This window comes from Rhinolophus sinicus, chromosome 12 (assembly GCF_057876585.1).
Source record: "Rhinolophus sinicus isolate RSI-liver-muscle chromosome 12, RSI-T2T, whole genome shotgun sequence".
Taxonomy (NCBI): Eukaryota; Metazoa; Chordata; class Mammalia; order Chiroptera; family Rhinolophidae; genus Rhinolophus; species Rhinolophus sinicus.
Window position 1 is genome coordinate 21,813,520 of NC_142512.1, and position 23,806 is coordinate 21,837,325.

The 23,806-nt window shown below is 43.4% G+C and overlaps 1 pseudogene; it reads right to left on the reverse strand.

The window, feature by feature from the left end:
• Window positions 1–22,654: 22,654 nt before the first annotated feature.
• LOC109447246 (small ribosomal subunit protein eS7 pseudogene) lies at window positions 22,655–23,245 on the reverse strand (annotated as a pseudogene).
• Window positions 23,246–23,806: the final 561 nt, after the last annotated feature.

The following is a 23,806-nucleotide window of genomic DNA, read 5'->3' on the forward strand; positions in this document are numbered from 1 at the left end:
AAACACTTAAAATAGAGATGATAATATCTACTCGGGGTGGGGGTTATTTTTAAGATGAAATGGGATAATGTAGGGGAAGCTTTTAGCAGAATGCAGGTGAATAGCTGATATTGCTATTCTTCGTAGAAGGGGCCCAGGTTGGGGGTCCTGCCTCGATTGTTTCTGCTGGAGTCTGGGTAGATGGTAGGAACCAGCAGGGACTTCCAAAGCAGGGTGGTGGAGGGCAATTAGGTGAGACTCTCCCTTAAAAATATATGCAGGAATGAAAGGCCGATGGAGAGCACCACAAAAGGGGATGGAAACATCAGAGAAGTCATGAAAAAGCCCTATAGTCTACTGAACACAGGGTAAGCCTTAAGATATAGCTGAAGGCTTTGACTTAAAGAAACTCTTACAGACAACTTAATCTAAGGAGTCTGTGAACAAAACTGGGCAAAGGTTCTTATCTAGAAGTCATGACTCATGGTTCTCCAGAGAATTTATATGGGAGGAAAAACCTAACAAGGTGTATTCAGACCTCATTAATGTCAGCAATTCGACACTGAGGAGAAAGTATCAGTCTAACAAGTTGAAATTCCAGAGAGTATTAGAAGAGAAGTGATGCTTCAGAAATGATACCAAAGTATTTGTTGAAAATATTACAGAAAATAATTATAAAGGATAGAGGTGATTAATCCCAGTTGGCTGTAAAGATTTAAAAGGATGAATAAATTGAATAACAAGAACATAGATGACCATTTCCCAAGGTTTGCAAGGGTTATGTTTCTGAGTCTGCTCCACATAGAAAATTGTATGTATGTTGAGGTTGCATACGTGAATTTAACATATTCTAAAGATGGAATGTTGCATACAAGGCCCTACAGAGTACAGAGTGCATGACATGATAAGGTTGCCTATATATGCTCAGGCCCTAAAGTTTTTGAAACATTAATAGGTAGAAGCAATTACAATTTACGGAGCATAATTTTCTGCAACTAGATTAAGAGATCTTAACTCACCTTTGGGGAACACTTTTACTTTAAGAAAAATCTCAGAATGTCCCTTCAATTATCCAGAGGTAAAACATTGTACTCACTCATTGTTCTTGAAGGAAATGGTGGCATCATTGTTAAACTGACTGTGGATAGTGATAATGTAAATTACAACTCTGTAAAGCTGCCATTTATTGAACACTTACCATGATGTGGTAAGAACCACTTGGGATGCTCATTAAATATACAGATTCTGAGCCCCTCCCTGGCGATGTGAGTCAAAGGGCTGGGGGAAAGCCCTGGAATCCATAAATAAACTGAACTTTCCTCCAACGATGCTCTAGCTTCAGGCGTTTCCTTCATTATCCTACAACCCTAGTCCCGGGGATCCAAGGTCACATGGCTAGTAAGTGAAGTGGAGTAGGAGGCAGAACCTGATTCTCACTCCACGCTGGCATGAAAACCCCCATGTGGTGGGGGATACGGAGTGTCTCACCGGATTGCAAGTGCAGGAGCAACATGGTGCTTCCAGAGAGAAAAGGCCTCTCAATCACCCTAGGTGAGCCAGAGGCATTTGTCTTAGGAAGACCAGGACATAAGTTGTCCCAGTCTGTGAGTGCCCAGGTACAAGCCTGCCCCATGGAAGACAAGCCATTCATGTTAGTGCCCTTGTCCTCTCACTGTAGGCTCCAAACACTACTGACTGAAATTATTATTATTATTATTATTATTATTGTTATTATTCCGTATTATTACAAAGAAACTGCCATTCCAGACCAGCAAGGAGAATTCTATTTCCCAGCTCTCCTCCTTCTACCAAGACAGGAATAAATGCAAAGTGCTGGGTGACTTGGTTTCTAGTTCTTTCTCTGGTCAGTGAGTTGCTCTAGTTACTTGTTTTGGCCTCAGTTTCCTCCCATTTTCTCATGTGATTAGCAGGGACGCTCCTTGAGCCAACATGACTTAAACTTCTTGATGTATTTCTCCCCCCCCCCTCCCTATTCCAAGATCCTAGCTTGGTGCCTGACACATAGCAGGCATTTAGTGAAAGTTTACTGACTGCATGAATGAATGAATCAATGACCTTTCGGGTGTGGAGGTATCTGCAGCTCTGCCCCCCTTAGACATCCCCCTCTCTGGTCTTATAAAGGTCCTTTACTCTGCATCTGAGGTCATCAGCCAGGACAAACGAGGCAACTTTGGCACAGATATCTTCTGCTTAAGGGAAGCCCATTGTGTGAAAACCTACAGTTATGGGAATAATAAATTATGATGATGGTGGTTCTTTTAAACAGACATCTGTGAGGAAAGATAAACAAGACCTCACCATAAAGGCCTTACAATTGTGGGCAGGGCCTGGGAAAGGCTGTTAAGAATACAAATAATGAAGCGCTGTCACAAAAGACAGAAAATTGTTTCTTACAGTCTTATTTACGCTTAAAAAAAGCCCCAACTACCATTTTGATGTATTTCCTTCCAGTTGTCTTTGCTTGCATATTTTTTGTAGAGCTTGTAATGCATACAAATTTTTAAATCTTGCTATTTTTTATTCCACAAAACATAAACATTTCCTTATATTATGATAAAGTCTTCATAAATTTCAGTTTTAGTGGTTAAATAATACTCCATTTTACGGATGTACCATACTTTATTTAACCATTCCCCTATTGTTGATTATTTAGTTTCCAATATTTTCCCTTTTATAACCAAGTAGTTCTGCAAAAAAGATCTTTGTGCATTAAACTTATTCCATATTTAAGATTATTTCCTAAAGACAGGAGATCAGGGGTTGAATGCTGTAACTCAGACAGGGATATTCTTCAGATTCTTGGGAATATATCATTCCTAATCTGGGAGATTTTCTTATTGTTCTTGAGAATCCAGGCTCTGGATTCAAACATTTGCTGAGTGCAAACCCTTGCTTTGGTATTAACTTGTACCTTGGGCACCTTGGTTAACCTTTCTAGGTCTCAGTTCCTTAGCTGTAAATTAGGGATGATTGCATTCTCTCCATGGGGCTGTTGTAAAGAGGAACAAGTAATACGTGAGAAGCTCGGTACCTGGCACAGAGTGTGTGCTCCATAAATATTAGCCATAATTAATTTTGCCTATCTGATTATCAGCAGGGACGAACCTTTACATTTATGCTTACTGTCTGTTTATATTTCTGTGTGTGTGTGTTTGTGTGTATGAATTAAGACATTATCTTAGCGTGAAAATACCTAAACAATAAGGAACTCTAAAAGGAAGTATTTATCAGGCAAACTACTGGACATACAGCTCTTCCTCAGGGTTCATCAAACCCCAGAGAAAAGCAGGTACCAGTGTCATATAATTTCTACACAGCATCTCTTCATTGTGTTAGTTTTAAGATCTATCATTTCCTGTCATTTTTCTCTTTAAACATTTCCTTTAAGACTAACTACATTCTTAGGGATGTTTTTTATTATGTCAAGGGATCCTGTGGCACTATATCTTCAATTGTGGAACAAATTCAGAGGGAAAACTGGATCAACTTCTCTAGGAGTGCATGTCTCTGGAAAGCCAGAAGTCCCAGGGCAAGAAGCCTAGTCATCGCGGCTCCTAGGAGCACAGAGCACTCCCAGCAGCCGCTGTGGTTTCCCTTCTCACTGACAGCGTCTATAAATCCATTTCCTGTCTCGTAATTATGTCTCTTGCAGTAATTAGCCCCTTCATATCAATGAAGCCAAATTTCCACGTGTCATGGAGTGAAGCCGGAGTGTATGAGACAAAGTGAGATGCAGGTTTGGCTCCCTTGTGGGGAGGGAGGACTGAGTCCTACTGTGCGCCAGGCTCTGATGGCTGTTTTGCATACCCCGTTCCATATAATCACCACACTGATCATTCTCTCCACACCTTCACCTTTGCTTTCACTGTCAGAATGCAGCTTCTGCACACGCGCTCAGGTGGAAATTCAAACCCATCAGCAACGACTTGATGAACAGGTGACCCATGCCAAAGGCTCTGCAGGTGCCCAAGAAGGAGATGGTGCAGGAACCAGCCAAGCGTAGCTCTCCTGAGGCCTGGTTCCCTCCTGGAATTTCACCTGGACCACAGCCCCTTCGCCGCCCAGAGGCAGGCAGGCAGGCAGGCATGGAGCCAGCATCAGGGTGGTACAGAGATGCTGGCAGGTACTTTAGGGTCCCAGAAGCCCAGAGTCCGCTCGGGGACCCCACTGTGGAGGGAACATTTAGGACATCACTGCAGCCCTTGGGAGGACCGGGCAGGGACGTGTGGGCAGACACAAGGCTGGGGGGCGGGGCAGAGTGGGTGGGTGCAGGCTCACCGCCTTGAGGAGAACACTGGGTCTCGGTAACAAAGAGAGCACCGTCCCTTTATCTCACCCTCCTCCAGCTTCCTCTTCTCCTTTCTTTTTCCTCTCACCTCTTCTCAAGCATATCCTTCCCATGAGCTGGCTGAGTTTGGGGGGAATCCGTAATCCTTTAGCTGACAGAGAATTTGAATGGTAGGGGGAGGGCAGGCACAAATTGTCAGGAAGGCTAAGAAAAAGAGTTGGGAGGACATTGGATTAGCCTTGAAACCTTGAACAAGCTACTTAGATACTGCTAAGTCCCTTAGATTCCTTATCACTGATTCCTGGTCTCTGATCTCTGTCTTGAACACCTTGCTGGACTGGGGAGTATGATATATCCCATTTGGATTCAAGAATGTCCTGGTTTTTCAGTGACATGTCTGGGGAAACATGTATAAATGCATGTTTATATCTATGTATGCATACACCCCCAACTTCACATACACAATCAACTGAATGTATGTATTTTTGTCTTTTAGAAACCACCATATGTAACAATAAGTAGTTACTACTTATTAATCACTTGTTTTATGCCGGGCCCTATGTAGGCTCTGTGCATGTTCTTATTTAATCTTCAAACGCTATGAGGTAGGTATTATTAGCCCCATTTTATAGACAAGAAAACTGAGACCCCCAGGTTAAGATGATTTCCGAAGGTCATGGACTTAGTAAGTGTTAAAACTGGAACGTGAAATAGGTCTGAAGTCTGAACCTTAGTCTCAGTCATTACGCTGTTTCTAAGAATCTGGGCTTTTCCATAGCCAGACATTTTTGAATTCGGAGGGAGGATATTTCCAAATTCCATTTCTCCCAGTCTAACTCCCATCTTTCAGTCCCACTGTGGCTCTGGTTTAAAGCGATCTAATACTTGAAATAAGAAAGGCTTTGAGAGTGTGCTGTGACTTTCATCTCCACAGAGGCCTAGGATGTTTCTCCAGCCCCTTCCCCAAAACTCAGGGGAGAGAGAGCCTGGGCTAAGGCTTCAGGCTCAGAACAGGGTTGCCAGGGGGCTCCAACTGGGTGATGGCCCTTTCACACCAAAAAGCGGCTCCCTGCCAACAAGACGCTGCTGTCCCCCTCTCTTCACACTGCATTGTGAAAGCACTGTACCCCTGTGTCTTCTCCTTTACCTGCCTTTTCCTTCCTGACCTGGTGCCCTCTTTTTCTCATCATACAGAATTCTAGAAGAGTTCACTACAAATCCAGTTTCTGTGCCAGGCAAGAAGGCCCTTTCTCCATCTTTATCAATTCAAAAAGTGAGCTGGCAATGGCTGTGGGGCAGGAGCTTGGGGTCTAGAGCCATGGGTTCAAGTTTTGGCTCTGCCACTTGCTGTGTCACTCGACTTCTCAGGGTCTTCAGCTTCCTCCTCTTTTTAAATTTTTTTTAAAAGAAGGGGCTAATAACATCTCTGTTCTAAGTCTGTTGCTGTTATTAATCAATTCACATGAAGTACTTGGGACGGTGCTGAGTATATATTAAGTGCTCAGTAGCCCTCATTTTTTTCACATGTCAGACACTTCACAAAGTGCTTTACACACATGATTTTTATTTAGGTCATACAACAATCCTCTGAAATAGATGTCATTATTATCTCCATTTTCTGGATGAGGAAAATGAGGCTCATGGAAGTTAGGGTCACACCGCAAATAAGTGAGAGAGCTAGGATTCAACCAGGATGGCCTGACTTCAAAGCACATGCTCCTCACTGCATTCTCTCCAAGACCTTTCTGGGGCTTCCTAAGGGGAACCCCTGTAGTGTGGGGATGGCTGCCTGCAGCTGGCTCATGTCCTGTGAGGAGAGGTGGGGGCAGGGTGGTGCTGATGGCCTTGTGGTGAGCTGGACCCTGTGATTGCCAGGGTTCTCTCCAGCACTAACGCTGGGGATACTGTCCCTAGACTGACTTGTAAGGGGTCAGAGGTGTCTGGCAGAGTCAAGATGTGAGGTGAAGGATCTTAAGGGCTGACAGCAGGCAGGGCAAGAATAAACTTTGCATTAATCTAGTCTCCTAATAATCGTCCTAAAGATAAGCTTGATCAGATATGAGCATTGCAGAGATTGATTTGCCTAAAATAAGAATCTCATTTGCATTTTTCTGATTTTTCCCCTACTTCATTTAGCTGCATTAAGACAGCTGCGGATCTCACCAAGGACAAACATTTGAAATTGATGGATATTGCCTACGTGTATTTATGAGGCATCTGATCCTTCCCACCCACCTATGTGTGTGTTGTAATCTCTTGACAAGGGGAGGGGAGGAGAGTTTAGGGAACTTCAAGGTGACATCTCTGGCTTATTAATACAGTATTAGCATTTTCAACTTCCCTTTGATCATGTTTTTTAATGTATATAGGGAATATATATCTATGGAGCCACCATACAGTCAGAGACTCTTAAGCCAAATATATTTCTTATGTAAATAAAGTAAATTGGAGAAGATCCTAATAGTCTTGAATCTGAGTTAGAATGTAATGTAAGATGTAATTTCACATATCTCTTTTCATTAACTATTCACATCATCCTGGAGAAGTAGCTAGTGCAAGCATTTTTATTCCCATTTTACAGATGAGGAAACTGAGGCCCAGTGAGGTTAAGGTATATGATGTAGGCTCTGTAGTTTGTCAATAGTGTCCAGCACCTCTTGACTCACAGCCCTGGGTCTCAAACCTTGTGTTTTCCACACCAGGGTTCTTTGCTGACCCAGAGGCCTGTGAGCAGCTCTGGGAAGAATTTCTTCTCTCAGAAAGGAAGACTTGGTCCTGGTCGTACAGACAAAGTCACACACCCATTTGTCCTCCAATGACCCTTCATGGGGGAGACAAAACCAGTGAGCATCTGAAAGTGCTTGTTAGCAGAACTGATCACTGATATAAAGACACATGAGGCCATAACATCTAAGCTTTAGAAAGATCCCACTGATTCTTTTCCTATCTTCACCCTGGGGACCAGTCTTCTCTGTGGCCAGCCTCTCTTCAACTTGATCTGGTGATTAACTTTTGGAGTGGAAAGAACACGGACTATAGAATCAAATAGTCACGGGTTGAATCCTGGCCTTGCCATTAATGTCAGCTGGTGTGCATAAGGGTGCCCTCTGTGTGGAACTTAATTTACTTAATACACTGTATCACTTAATCTCAAAACGCTGCCAGGAGGCAGATTCTAATATTATCCCCATTCTGTGTATAAGAAAACAAAAGCATAGAAGGCTAAATAACTTACCAAAAGCAAGACAGTCTTGCTCCCTGATTCCAAATCTTAACATATTTTTAAAAAATTTAACTTAAAATATAGGTAATGAATTCATTTGGCTCAAAATTCAAAAGATACAAAAAAAACAAAACAAAACTGAAAGTTCTCCTTCGTGCCCCACTGTCATCGAGCCAGAGTCCACCTTCCTGGAGGCAACCGATTTTACCAGCTGTGTGTTTTCTTCCAGAGGTTTGTTATACAGATACAAGCAAAGAAGCAAGTCAATTTCTTTTTTCTTTTTCTTTTTTTTGTGTGAATGCATAAATCCTTTTTTTTTTGTTTTTTTAACCAAAGAGCTATTGTGAAAGTTCTATATATAAGACAACAGTACAGTACAGTAATACAAAAGTAGTACTTTTAGTTAAACATGCTGTATTCTTTCAATTTTTCTGCCTTCGTTCTTGCTTTTCCCTCAGTACAAAATGCGTGACTCCTTACTCACACTCCTCATCTGGCAAGCTCCTGGGCATCTTTCAGGATGTAGCACAGACGTCATCTCCTCTTGAGGAACCTTCCTCAACTACCCCCTCTCCCTGCTTACCGTTATTCACGTCTTTCTTTGCATCCTCACATTTTCCACATATACTATAATTATTTTTTAAACTAATCATATTCCCAAGTAACCTGATAGGACCCAGGAGGGCATGCATTCATTCAACAAATATATCTTTTTTTGGTTAGGTTCTGCTCTTTTTACTTGAAGTGGCAGCATACTAAATGAACTAGTCTGTTTCTTGCTTTCTAGTAACTTTTTATTATACAATAATTTTCACACATATACAAAGGTAGAGAAAACAGTGTGACCCCTTATATAGCCACTAGCCCACTTCAACAATTATCCACACCGGGCCAGTCTTATTCTACGTACACCCTCGGTCCTGCCCCCTCTCCCTGATAATTTTAAAGCAAACCCAGACATATAATTTCATCTATAACTACTTCAGAATATATCTCTAAAAGAATGACCTTCAAAAAACACAACCATAACATCTATCCCATGTAAAAGAAAATACTGTAAACTATCCAGTCAGCATTCTGATTTCGTTGATGGTGTGGTTTCTGTCTCTCTCTCTGTCTCTGTCTCTATTTCCGTTTCTCTCTCACTTTAACAGATGCTGCTTTGTTCAAATCAAAATTCAAGCGAGGTTTGCACATTGCATTTGGTTGATCCCCTTGTTTTTATTGCCTGACAATACTCTTGGAGATCACTTCCTACCAGAAAATAAAGAACTAGAACTACTTCCATTTTTTTTGCCCACTGCAGAGTACTCTCGGTATGGATGTTCCATCGTTCATTTAACTAGTCTCCTGTGGGTGGACATTTAGGTCATTCCAAACCTTTCGCTATTACAAATAATGCTGTGTTGAATAACCTTGTACGTCACTTTGCACATGGGGGGTTGTATTTGCAAGAGAAATTCTTGGAAGTGGAATTTCTGGGTGAAAGGATACATATATTTGTAATTTCAAAAATTATTGCTGATTGTTCTTCTTAGAGGCAGTACGCAAGCAACTGGTACTTCTACCAGCCATGTGGGTGAGAACCATCTTCCCTGTATCCTCTTCAGAGGCAACATCCCCTCTCAGACCTCTGTCCCTGCGATTCCTTTTCTCTGGAATGTCGTGTCTCATCTTGTCCCGCTGGTGAACTATTCTTTAAGGCTCAGCTCAACCCCCACCCAGTCTGGGTTTAGAGTTGGTTCTCTCTCAGTGCTGCCAGAGACCCCTTTTTACAGCACACATCATACTGCATTCCGGCTCCTCTTTGTTGACTCATTTCCCTCCTCTACTGGTTAGTGAGGTCCTTGAGGGTATAGACCAAGGCACAGAGTAAGTGACCTACATAAATTGGTTCATGAAGGACTGAGAAGTTAGGGCATATTCTCTGGGTCTTGTGTGGAGTTCAGAGACTTCTGCTCTTTGCTTGGGTGGAGCAAATCCAGAGTCATGGGTGCATCACCCACTTTTGTAACCCTCTGGCACCCACGTTTTTGGGCTGAGAAAAAAAAAAACTTAAGCTCCAAATTGCCCAACCCAAGAAGCGTGCAGCAGACAGCAATGAGGCTAGGAGGTCTGAGTATCAGACCTGCAAATGGTTTATGGATTCTGAACTTTCAAATTTAATCTGGGCTGGAAACCTTGATTTTTGTTGTTTTAAAATCTAGGCTCTCTTCCCACCTCACAAATGACAATGTCATCCTCCAAATTATTACTATCTGGATGGGCAGGAACAGAATTAGGCCTCGCAAAAGCGAGTTAGGCAGGGCAGGTGGGGGTAATCCCATGCACCCGAGATGGGGGAGGGTACAGCAGATGGCTCCCTAGGCAAGCCTTGAAAGCCAGGATTAAAAAGTAATTTTCAGCTTGCTGAAAATGGGACTGCAGATTTGGGTCACTGCACTTAACTCTTTCCTGTAGGCCAGAGTCTTGGTGCTAAGAAGAGGTGTCCTGCTTAGGAGACGTGCTAGGTGAGAACGCCTTGGTTTCTCCTCCCTGAAGGCCTCATGGAGACCTCCTGCCTCTTCTTGAAGAGGGAACTCAGGCCCTCAGGATTAGCCTCTTCCTGGAGACAATGCTCCTACTTCCCCTCTGAACTTTGTCAGAGGGAAACCCCTCCCAACGCTATGGGAAGCATTGTGCTTCAAGGGATTGAGTTCTGATCAGAGGCCAAAAGGGGCATCTCATCCTGTTATCAAAAGTATTTTCCCTACAAAAGATGACGTGCTACCTTGCCAATTACCTTCTGTGCTAGAGATGCTACAGTTCTGTAACTAAACAGTATCTATTAGTATCTGTCCCTGTTACCAACCCCATCGCCCCCCACCCAAATTCTTTTATCTCAAAAGCCAACGCTTTAAATTCTTTTCCCTGAGGAATGATATTTCCCCCCTGCACTCTTGGATTATAGAACTGTAATTAATGGGGTTTCCCTTTTCTCTTTGGTTGCCAGGAAACGCAGAGCCAAATTCACAAACTAATGCCATGGTCTCCAAGAATGGATCTTTCCCCCGCTTATCTTATTATTCTATTCTAACTTACATATTCTGATTTTATTTTTAAATTTATATTGCACTATATTGCTGAATGTATATCCTGTATGTTATATCAAATCCTTTGTGCAACTAGGTAGAGCATAAATAACTAAACACAGAAATTATTCATACTTTCATTCATTAATTCAACTTTAAAAATAAGCACCTCTTAGATGCTTAGTAGTAAGTAGATGAGTGGCTGGTACAAATAAAATACATTTAAACATTTATCACCTATTATATACCAGGTACTGTGCTAGGGCCTTTTATGTCATCTGTTTAATTTGTGTCCAATGACAATGTATGACGTAAATAATTAAATGAGTTGAACTACATTAAACTCGTAGCCCAGTGCCTGATACTGTACTTACTAAATAAGTGGTAGTTATTCTTCTTATTAGGTATCATTATTCTCATTTTAAAAGGAGGAAACTATAGTTCTGAAAGGTTAAGTTACATTGTTGTGAGAATCTGATGAAAGTCCTGAACCATCCTCCTAGCGGACAATAGGTGTAGCAGGCATTTGATGTCTTTTTGGCTATCCACAATTCAACGCTCTTTCAGGAACTGTCCTTTTATTTCTCTTTGGGAAACTCTACTCCCTCCTGCATTTGTGGTTCATGTGCTCCAGGCCAGGCTTCATCCCCCTGCTCCAGGGGAGGAGTAGGTGACCCAAGCATGGCCAATCGGGGCTCTGAGTTTACCTAACCATAGGAATTGGTTCAGGGGTACATGTGACCTAGATTGGTCCAATCAAAGCAAATCCGAGGGTCTGTGTGGATGTTATTAAGAAGAGAAGTCTCTTCTCTTTATTGCTAGGCCTGAGTTTGACCACATCTATGACTGGAGTTTGGGCAGCCATCTTTCTCCTCTGAGTAGAGAGCCCGTTTGATAATGGAGCCAACAGGAGAATGTGGAGGCCAGAGATGGAGAGATTGAAATGGGTCCTGAGCCCATTATTCCCCTGGGTCACGTCACACCTGAAGCCAACAAGATCTGTTCCATCATAGTTCAGTTGCTGAGCCAATAAATTCTCTTTTTTTGCTTAATCTTGTTTTAATTGGGTTTCAGTCACTTACTGCCAAAAAGATCCTACTTTACATAAGGCATTCAAAAATTTTTGCTCCTTTTCTTTTTCCATTTAATGAACTTGCCCAATGTCACAGCTCATAAGTGGCAGCATTAATATTTGAACCCAGTTCTGGTGCCAAAGCCCACGTATGTCATGTTCCCTGCCTGCAGGAGCTTGCAGTGTTGTTGAGGTACCAGACAGAGACACATAAAACCTGTGAGTGATGAGCCAAGGTGGGGACAGCCTGGCCATTATGGAAGTCGTTTTTCTGGAGCACCCTCACCCTGCACTCTTCTCCCCAGAATCTGTTAGTGGTCTGGGAGAGGCACAAATGCCAGCTGGCTCTGCAGTTTCTATGCAAGGAACTGATGCTTGCCCTGCTTATTTAAAGGAGCAATCTTGCCTGGAGCAGAAGCTGGATGAAACAGGGCTATATCTACAGCACTGAACTCCGACTTACCATGTGACCTCTTTGGTTGTGTCATCTCTCTCTGGAGATGGGCGTTCTCATCTGCAAAATGAAGCTCGACAAATGAGATACAAATGAGAAAAGTCATTAAACTGAAAGGTTGCTTCTGGGCTACCCCTACCGGAGTAAACTGCAGGACTGGGCCTCTCCTGTCTGGGAGTCCTTGAGGGTGTGTGTGAATAAGTCCAGTTTTACACCATCTCCGCTGCTCTGGAAAGACCTTCTGCCCCCCAGTTTAAGGCTTCATGTTTCCCACAGTCGTCACTGCCCAGAGTGCCCTCTGTCTGTGGCACAGCCTGTCTCTGGTCTACCCTTTAGTACGCTGCTCCAGTGCCTTGGACTTCTCATGAGGAAGGGACGTCCCTTCTCTGGTCCTGCTCTCATGGAGAGACTCTCCATGGAGCTGTGTGCTTTTTGTGTCATGGTCAACTTGTGGGAAAAGAAGGCCAGGTTTTGAGCTACTAGGAGGCTGGGTGTGGCTCTGGTTCTGCAAGTTTTGTTACTTTCAGGGCATCTCCCTGCCTAGGGAAGTGCACCAAGCTGCACATGGGAGAAGGAAAGAGCCAGAGTCCTCACTCAAGCACAATTTCAACAAGTGTGCAAGACTATTGTTATAGGCAGCACATTGAAAGGAAATAAACCTGGTAAGACAGATCTTGCAAGGAAGCTGCTCACCCAGTTTTTCTCATTCTAGGCAACAGAATCATAACCCTAATAATCAGTGAGGGCCCACCCCATTTAGGATTCAAAGGTGATTAAAAGATGGTGCTGGTAAATGTTTAAAAACTGGTTCTCCAGGGAAAATAAAAAGTGTTTATTGCAAATGTAGTATAATTGATATATGTTTATTATAAAATTTTATAGAAAGGGTATATAGCACACAATTTACAAATAATAAAATACACAATGCTTTATTATATATTCCATGTAGCCAATTGATTCTTACAATGCTTTTATTGACCTTTGTTGAACTCTTGTGTCTGTAGCCAAACTATAGTTGCAATTCAACTGTGATTTGACAAATGAATAAATGCTTGATTATTATCTGATTCCGCAAAGAAGGCATTCATGCCACCAAACGAATGACTTTAATTCCAATGTGAACATCACTTGATATTTTAGTTTGCGTTAAGCAGTAAGACAAACAACAAAGATGTGTATTGGAACGTCATTTTTTCATCAATGACATAGTGACTTCTTTGCTGAATCAGGTAGTAGTTTTTGAATACTGGAAGAATATTTCCTTAATTTTTTGTGCTAGTCACAACGTAACAGTTATAGATGCAACATGTGTTTTAAGTGAATTTGCATAATTAACATCTTCTCCATGGTTTCTTAACGCTATACATTCGACAATTTCCATGGTGTTGATACTCCCACCCTGGCTGATTTCATTCTACCAACGTTAAGTCCCTGAATGTGGAGTTAGGAAGAGATGCATAGTAATATAGTTTTATATATAGTATTTCTACTTACAGACACAACCAACATAAATAACCTCAAGAACAGAGATGATGATAAAATACAGTAAAATAATTAGGAATTGATGAGTTTTGAGGATTTATTATCTTTGTTTTTAATGTAATTTACTTCACTATAAGTGCGTATAATTTAATTTTTAATAAGGGCTGTATTTAATAACTAGCTTGCAAAATTCCTGAAAACTTAACAATTGGGTCTTGTGAGCCAGTACAAGCTGGCTCCAGCACCCCACTGCCTAGGATAGTGGCAAATCACACTCCCAGCTCAAAACATATTTGGTAAAGAGAACTAGATCAATTGCTCAGCATATTAATACCTGAAGAATGTTTAAGGCTTGTTCCGCTTTCCTATGTGATATCACTAGCCATGTGGCTGAGGGATTAATTCTAAAGCACTGTGGATCCGCTAGGCCTGTGCTTCTCAAACTGTAATCCCTGGACCAGCCGCCTCAGCATACCCCCAAACGATTTGGAAATGCAAATGTTAGGGCACATTGCCAGCCTACTGAGCCAGAATTTCTGGGGATAGGGCTCTGCAATCATTTCTGATGTTTTGGATACATATCCAAGGTGTTCTGAGGCACCCTCCAGTTTGATGTTCTTTTCCGAGGACTGTAGTTTGAGCCGTACTGTTCCCCGGTGTCCCCACACTGTTCTTGCCCCACGCTGTGGGCTAGCTGTTTCATTCCGAACCAGTTACTTCTTCCAGGTGAGCTCAAAGGGCAGTGGTTAGGGAGAGTTCTCGTCAATTGTTCCTGGGCAAGGCTTCACCTCCATCCAACGTGCTTTGCCAAACGGTGTTGTGGGACAGGCGCTCGGCTAGCCTCTGCCCCAGGGCTCAGGGCTTCTGTGATCTCTGGGATCAGTATTCTCCTGCATTGTGAACACAGCAGGGGTGGTTTAAATCGCGTTTAGTCAGGAGAGGGGCTTCCTGCTTTGAATGGGGGCTCAATATAGATGCCCCATTTGTGCTGTCCTGTGATACTGACTCTGACATAAAATTAAACATTCTTCCTTCCTTGTAAATTAGTGGAAGTGACAGAAATTCTGGGTCAAATGGGCTTAAACAATCAGGAAATTTATTCTTTTTCATAACTGAAGTCTATATGTGGTTTAGAGGTTCCACACCAGCATCAAAGATGCAGTTCATTTCCATGTCTCTGCTATGCCAACCTCCATATTACGTTACCCTTAGGTTGTTTGCAAGATGGCTGCAGTGATGCCAGCCATCACAGCCAGAGAGTCCAAAGTCCAGAGCAGGTGTTCTTCACTGAGCTCCATGGACAAACTCAGGGAGACACGAACCTAAGTGGGAAAAATAATTACACCAGTAACCTCTAACTGAAATTTGGTATTTCCTTCAATTATGAATGTAGGCAATAAACTTCAGTAGTAGCAGTGTGCTGTGGTTTTGCCACCAGCAGAAATTCCATATATTTCCACATAACATAATTGTGAATACATCGTGAATTATCATTTATGCTTAACCCCACTTTAAAATTTTAGTAATTTTATACCCGTCACTAGATCTTGATATTGAATGTGTTAATAAAGTATTTCATACATTATTGTATCACAAATATACTGTTTTAATATTACATTATAATTATTTGCATGTAATTGTTCTATGTATTTAAAATTACTACTCTAAGAAGGGGTCCACATTTGCAACAATTATGTGGACAGACGTAGAGAATATTATGCTAAGTGAAATAAGTCAGACTGAGAAAGACAAACACCGTATGATCTCACTTATATATGGAATCTAAAGAACAGAATAAACAAGCAAACAAAACAGAAATAGATTCAGAGATATAGAGAAAAAAACTGATGGCTGCTAGATGGGAGACGGGTGGAGATGCGGGAGAAGGTGAAGGGATTAGAAAGTACAAAGTAGTAGTCATGGGCCCATAACCCAGAGGTCGATGGATCAAAGTAGTAGTCATAATATAGCCATGGGGATATGAAATACAGTATGGGGAATATAATCAACAATGTTGTAAAGATCATGTAAGGTGCCAGATGGGCACTGGACTTATCAGGTAGATCACTTCATAGACTGTGTAGATGCCTGACCACTGCACTGTACACCTGAAGCTGAAATAGAATAATATCGAATGTCAACTATAATTAAAAATATATATATGTATAAAATATATATATATATGTGTATATATATATATATATATATATATATATATATATATATATGGTCACAGGATGTAAAGTACAGCATAGGGAATATAATCAATGGTATTGTAACAGCTCGTATATGATGTCAGAGGACTAGTAGACTAGTAGATTGGGGGGTTATCACTTTGTGAGGGGTGTAAATGTCTATTACATTGTTTTATACACCTGAAACTAATTTAAAAAATAAAAAAGAAGGGGTACATAGAATTCACCTGACTGCCAAAGGGATCCTGGCACAAAAACAAACAAACAAACAAAATTGTAAGACTCGCTGAGGTGAAAGAAGAACGGAGGCCATCTCCTCCCACCTCTCTGGTGTCTCTCTGAAGAAACATCATATCTCATTGGACAGCACTGGGTCACATGACATCCTTGAGACAATCATTGTGAAGGAAAATAGAATTATCCTTGGACCAGTTAGGTCCACTCTTGGTCATGGAGTGTAGTCAGTTTTTCCTGAGGTGTGGAGCTACTTGTGGTAGAATGGATATCAGAACAAATTGGGACCCTGATAGGAAAGAGGAAAGGGAGAATTGATGCTGGGTGGGTAGGCCCTCAGGTGCTGTGCATCAGGAGTTTCTCATCACTTTCTGCAACATATCAGAAGGATAAGACTAAGATTTTTTTTTAAAAAAAGGCATTTTGGGAGTGTAGGAGGGGAAGATGGGTTTTTTACCTTTCCAGAAAGTTTTCCATATGAAGGTATGTATAAGTTGCATCTTGGAGAACGGATAGGACCTAACCAGGAGAAAGATGGAACAGTGTTCCAGAATGTGGAAACAGTGTATGCAAAGGCTAGAGACACGAAAGGGCATGATGTATTCTAGGGACTACAAATAGTTTACTGTTTGGTAAGAGAGGGAGTGGTGAGAACAGAAGCTAGAGTGGTGGCCTGAGGTGCCAACATGGAGGGCGTTAAGCCCCAAGGTTAGGGTTAGAATTCTATCCTGATGAACACAGGTAGTTTCTAAGGGGTGTTTAAGCAGAACAGTGACATGATCCTGTTTTGTTCTTCTGAAAGGTCATTCTGGCTGTAGTCTGGAGCACAGATAGATAGAAGAAAGACTGAAGGCCCCTTAGGAACCTGTTAAACTAGAAGAGAGTTGGTGGTCTGAACAAAGGTGGTAGTGGTGGGGCTAGAGAAGAAAGAATGGCCCTGACAGAACTTAGGGGACTGGTTGGATATGGCGTGAGGGTGGTGATGAGGGAATGGATAAGACCCAGATGACCCCCGTATTAGTGACTTTGGCAAGTGGTGGATGGTGGAACCATTCACTGAATAATAGGAAACAGGAGGAAATGCAGTTGGGGGCAAGGAGAGGTCAGAACTGATGATGAGATCATAGGTTCAGAGTTGGACAGATTGTGATACAATTTTGGCTCATTCTGGTCTTGGCATTTCCATTTCTTCTATTTTCCCTGAAAGCTCATAGCCTCCACAAGTTTTCCACAAGAAACATGAGGCTAGGTCTGAGGGCTCTAAGGTCTCTGTGCAAATAGGAAGACGTGGTACAGAAGGGATGACACTCAGTGATATAATTTTCGGTCCACTGCTCCAAAGACTCACTAAAACAATAAAACCACCAATTCTGTCTCCTCGTACACCAGGAAATGGAAGTGTTGCAGGAAAACCAACTGGTATTGTAATTACAGGCTTTTAAATAAGTATCATGGGTGATATTTAGCACCACCAAACAATGAGGGGTTGAAGACCTTTTGTTTTTTGTCCTGTTCAGAGAGTGCAATCAGACTCAGCAGAATTCAGGGACTTTTAAATAGATTTGGAAAGTGACTCTGAGCCAAGGTGCCTGCCACTTTACAGAGTAAATTATCAAGGCAATAAGAGGCTGGAACTTCAGCCTGGGGAAACGGTTAATTGCTTTGCCCTCTAGTTATTGTTTTGGGCCTATGCTTACTGCAGAGTGTAGCATTCCGAGAGAGGGGCTATAAATTTCATGACAGGGGATGGGGGGACCTATGCAGGGGTTGGGTGGAAGCAAGAAAGGCAAGCAGTTATTGATGCAGGGATAAATGATCAATCCTGGGAAATATACTGTGTTTCCCCAAAAATAAGACCAGGTCTTATATTAAGTTTTGCTCCAAAAGATGCATTAGAGCTTATGTTCAGGGGATGTCATCTTGAAAAATCATGCTAGGGCTTATTTTCCGGTTAGGTCTTATTTTCGGGGAAACACGATATATACCTTTTTTAGGCAGTTCTAACAAAACCCTATTATTTTTGGCTTCTTCCTGTGTTTTCTACTTCCTTCTCCCATTTGTACATACACACGTATACCCATCAGCAAAGCAGATGCACCTGTGGATCCATTCAACAAAGCCTTGGGCCCGCCATTGTTTTAGACGCACATATGCACACAAAATCCTTAGTCATGGACATTATTAATCCAGGTTCTTTAAAAAGAGGATGCCTGGCTTGAAAAAACAGATTTCATGAGGAAGCACGGACGACTGTGTGGATTTCACGTACCCCACATCCCCAGCCCTTCCTGTCCTGGGACTCTCTGCCGTTACTCTTTCTCGATCTCTTGTCCTAGGCTTTGAGCTAGACAGAATGTACCGTTACGCCAGCCCTGTTCTTAGGAGCTGACAGGCAAAGGCTGGTAGCATTCACATGACTTTGGCTGTTGGGGGTGGAGGCAGTGGTTGCTGTGGCTGTGGCTGCTGCGGGTGTTACCTGGTGGGTGGGGTGATGGAGAGACAGGTGGGTTCTTTCACACGCCATAAGTTTGTGAAGGCGTTTTGTGCTTGGCAGCTATTTGTGTCTTTGCCTTGCAAGCTATGGGGATGCCACTGTTCCAACAGGTACCTGAAGGTAAGGGATCAAGTCAAGGGAGGTCAGCTGTGGGCTGGGCTGGCAGCTGGCTTCAGGTTTCATGGGTCACAGAGGTGGGCCAGAGGCAGGAGTCTGAGCTGTGCTCCATGGGCCAAGGCCATGTGCTGCTGGCCTTGTTGCCACTGCCTGTGGAGTGGGTGGCTATGGCAGGCAGGCTGGTGAACTGCAGGTGAACCTGGTCTGATTCAGGCAAGGGTGGAGACACCAGAATAGCGTTTTAAAAAGTTTGTTCCACGGAACATTGATTCCAGGGACCCTAAAAAGGATAAAAGCGTTCTGGAATTATATAAATTAAAGATACACTGAGTTCAATAAAGGGAAATGGATCTCTTTACTGAAAAACTTCTCCAACTCATAATTTGCTAAGGAGTGTAGTAAACCTTCAGGCAGGGATTAGAGTATATAATGTTTCCCAAACCTGTTTGACTGTGGAACCCTTTTTGGGTGTAGCATCTCATGGGGTAAGGGTTCCATAGGACATACTTTGAGAAACACTGTCTGTGCTTTCCTTGCATACTGAGTTTATATGACCAGGCTGGGTGTTCAGATCCTGGTACCAGGATGGTGGATTTTAAATCCAGCTATTGGTGGGGCTACTCAAAGCCTTTAGCATTGGTATTTCTTGCAATGCCAGTCAATGAATATGTCACAGAGAGTTCTCTAGGAACCCAGAGCTCTTGACAGTAAAACAAGACTTAAGCTGCTTTGCTCAGAATTATGCAAGTGATTTAAGGTAGTGAAGTAGGAGAAGTAGCGAAGAAGTGCCTGTCTGTAGTAGTGGGGGATGGCAGTGGTACATAACCTTAGCCTTGAACAATAGAGAGGGCAGGACTAGTGTGAAGATGAATCTGCAGGGAGGGTGAGGTAACATCGCAGGGCTGAGTAAGAGGGAGGAATACGGTGTGGTACTAACAAGCTGGGTTCTAGATTTGCATAGACCTCATTCATACCCTGGCTCAGCTGTTCGTTAGATGTGGAATCCAGGCAAGTTTCTTAACCATTCTGAGCCTCAGTTTCCAAATCTGTAAAATGGGTTAATAATTGTACCTACCTCCCAGGTTATTTGTGAGAAATAAGTGAGACAATACCTGTCAATCATTTAGCACATGACCTGCTACAAATCAGGAGCTCAGTGAGTGTCTTTTTGAAAAGATCTGAGGCTGGAACAAATATATGTCAGCTGACAGAGGGGCCAGGGAATGAATGTGCCCTCTGCAGTATACAGAGGGCAGGTGGACAGGAGCAGGGTGAATAAGTGAATGGATGGAGTTACTTCAGTGCATTCAGGATGGCTGAGTTGAAAGAAGAGGCATAACAGAATTAGTTTTCTGCTTCTGGAACTTGGGCCAACCTGGCTTCAACTTGGCTTTGCTATCTATCCCCAGTCAGTGTATTAATGAGAGAAAACCACTAATACGTGCAGTAAACTCTAACCTGTGCCACTGAGAGTCTAGCATCCCTTGACACGCAGTGGGGCCATGGGCTGCGGGCAGGGGGAGGAATCTCTGCCACTGGAAACCTGGCGTTAACTCATCAAAGGGAAGGAAAAGGTCACTGGCATTTTGGGATGCCTGGAATCCAGTGAACCAAGCAATGAGGTCACAAATTCACCCTCTGGCTGTACAGTCCCATCTCATGAGGTGATTCATCTCCTAATGGAGGGGAGGAGGGGATAATGAGCAGCTGCTTCTCCTGCTCTCTGTGGATGGTGCTGCCTCCAGGCTGGGCACAGGCAATTTGAGGAAATGAGGGTTCAAGGTGAGGCTTGCATGTGGTGAAGCGGTTTGTACCACATGAAGGGAAAATGGGGTGAAGCTGGCTTGTGAGTTATGAAAGCCAACACTGGCCAATGTCAAAGAATATTCTCCTTGAGGTGGAAAGGCTTCCTGAAGGCCAGTCCCTACCTGGTTCTCTGAGGGGTGATAGGTGAGGTGAGGGTGCTGGCAGGGCTGTTTCGTATGGTCTCCAGAACTGCCTGAACGCTGTTCTCTCTGCAGCACAGGCAGTTCTTGATCAGGTTCTTTCTGGTCGAGGAGGATGTGCGCTCAGGTAGTATTTAAATCAAACCAGATAGGGCATCAATAGCCAACTTACTATGTTATGAGCTTTTCCATACGCTAACTCACTGAGTCCTCACAACCCTCTGTGGTGAGTTTTCTTACTAGTCCCATTTTGCAAAGGGAGAAACTGAGCCAAGGACAGGTTAAATAACTTACTAGAGGACATATTAGTATTAAGAACCAGGATTTGAACGCAGGCAGTATAGCTTCTGAAGTTTAGGTGCTGAACCACTGTGCTAGGGGTTTAGCAGAAATGGAATTCAGTGGTGAGCTGCATGAGATATATACGGGGAAGGAGCATGAGCTCCTCCTCTGGCTTGGTCTGGGTTCCGGGAGGCAGGGTGGGGTAGGCGGCTGGCTCAGGACCGAGTACAGGCCAGAACCAAATATCTGACGTATAATTGTCTTGCAGACAAAAGCAAAGAATCACAGAGGCAGCTCAGAAAGATTTTACTGACTAAGTTGCTTGTGATCTTTGCCAGGGTTTGCTGCCGCAGTAACATTCATGATATTTGGGGGATGGAGATGGGATTATCTACTGGCCCTGTGATGGTCCCTCATGCGTCAGGGGCAAGGGGATTCTGATTCCTGGGAAGGAGGAAAAGGGCACTGGCTTTAGAGCTATGTAGGCTCGACAGGGCTTGAAATCCAGTTCCAAATCACAGTAACTGTGTGACTTTGGGAAAGTTATTTAACCTCTCTGAGCCTCAGTTTCCTCATCTATAAAATAGGGGTAATAATATGTACCTCATAGCTTTATTATGAGGATTCAATGAGATGATGGATGCACAGCATACAGTGCGTGGGGCGTGGTAATGGCTTGGTCAATGTAGCTTCCTCTGTATGCTTGCCTTTCCCCTCCTCTCTCCTGGAAATATATGATTCTCTAGGGTGAATTAAAAAAACAACAACAAGAGAAAGGCAGTGTCGTTGTAGGACCTACTGCCCTCCTTAAATGCCTGTGGCAAAGGATTCTGATTCCAGTTGTGCTTGGAGAAGACAAAGGTGCAAAGAGAAGCCCGCTGACCCTGCCTGGCTGTGTCTCTGTGGTTGCAATCACCCAAGCACTGATTCTGCCTCAGGAACTGACATCAGAGATTGCACATCAGTCGGGATGGGGCTGAGGTGGGCCTGAAGGGGCAGCTGGGAACCTGCGCAGGGAGCTGCACCTTCGAGAAGGCTGAGACCAGAGGAGGTGGCCTTGAAGGAAGACAAGATCATGACTCCCACCTGGCAGGAAGGCCAGCCTCTCTCCAGGAAACAGACACAGTGGGGTCCTAGGTTCAACCCACAGCCACTCCCTCCCTTCTCTTGCCCCTTCTGGAAATAGCAAACCAGGTGCTCAACTTGCCCTCTGAGCCACCAGGAAAGAAACCGGCTAGAGACAGAAGGCAAGTGGAATGCAGTCATTCATTCATTCATTTATTCATTTATTCAACTCATATTTATTGAGCATGTATTTCCTCCACCTGTGGCCCAGGCTGCAGGCTACATATGCAGACCTCACTTCACAAACAGCACACTTACTAGTAGTGTGACCTCAGTCCAGTCGCTTAACTTCTCCAACATTAGTTTCTTGTACAATGGGTAAGAAGTAACCTACCTGGCATATGGCTGGCATTCAATGAATATTGTTTCTCTTCCTCCCCCACCTATTTCTCCTTTCCAAATATCTGCCAAGGGAGAGAGGATCAGAGGCTGTCAGCACTCATTTGTATGTGATTTTGTATAAATGCGGGGTGTCTTTTAAGGTGGGGAGGTGGAAAGCTGCCAGAGGCCCACTTTTGTCTTCACTTGTTCTGCTAATCATGCCTGTTTCGGTTATCTATTGCTGCAAAATGAACCATCCCCAAAAGGAATGACTTAAAACAACAACCATCATTTTATCGTTTTGTTTGTTTGTTTTTATTATGAATGATGTTTTATTTGGTCATTTTTGTTTACAACGGAAACTCTGGGAATTCAAAAATTAACATCCTTCTCGGTGAGCTTCTTGTAGACACCAGGAAAAGTTTCACCTTTGTGCTGCAAGTTGTTCCACGTGGCTTTGTCCATCCAGATGGACCTTTATGAGCCGGCTGCCGTCCAGTTTCCTGTGGATTCTCTTGCCCACAGTCTCACCTGGGGAAACCAAGTCCTCCAGGATCACATCATGCACTGTTGTCAGAGTGCGGCTCCTGGGACACTTTTGCTTATTTTTTGGATGGCTTTTTCCAGTTGGCTTAGGTGGAATTCTCCTCTGAGCGGTAAAGTCAACATGTTGCCCACTGAACTTTTTCTCCAATTCGCGTACTAGCCGGACTTGGATTTTTCTGGAAAGATTTCAGTTGAGGAACAGGAACAAAGAGCATAGTAACTGTCCGACCACCACCAACTTCGCTTTCCTTAGCTACTGTTATATTCAGCTCCCGAAGCTGGGTCCTGAGGTTCGAGTTCATCTCCAGCTCAAGGAGAGCCTGAGAGATGCCGGACTCGAACGCGTCTGGCTTCTCTCCATTGAGCTTCATGATCTTTGCCCTCGAATTGAACATGGCCTTCTCCTTGGTGAGCGCCAGCCTGGGAAGCCATCATTGTATTGTTAATTCTGATGGTTCTGTAGATTAACCCGACTTGGCTAGGTGGTTCTCTCTCAGGATCCCTTGGGCAGTTGCAGTCAGATGGTAGCTGGCATTAGAGTTATTCCCTTCTTCGCTCACATGACTGGCTTTGATGCTGGCCTTTGGCTAGGATTTCAGCAGGTGCTGTCACCCAGATACCTACGTGTCACCTTTCCGTGTGGTCTGGGCTTCCTCACAGCATGGCAGCTAGTCCAAGACTGAAGGTTCCAAGAGAACCAGATGGAAGCAAAAATACTACTTCTGCCAGCCACAAGTCTGCCTAGTTTCAAGTGGAGGAAAAGTTGACCATATCTGTCAATGGGAAAATCATCAGTGTCACCTTGTAAGAACACGTGGGATGGGAGACCTTGTTACAACCATCTTGGAAAATACAATCTGCCACACTGCCCAACTACAAATTTCCAGAAGGAAGGCTTGGGGCTTGACTCCCAGGGGTGAAATTGCTAGTGCACAGAGAAGTGCAGGTCCCTTGAA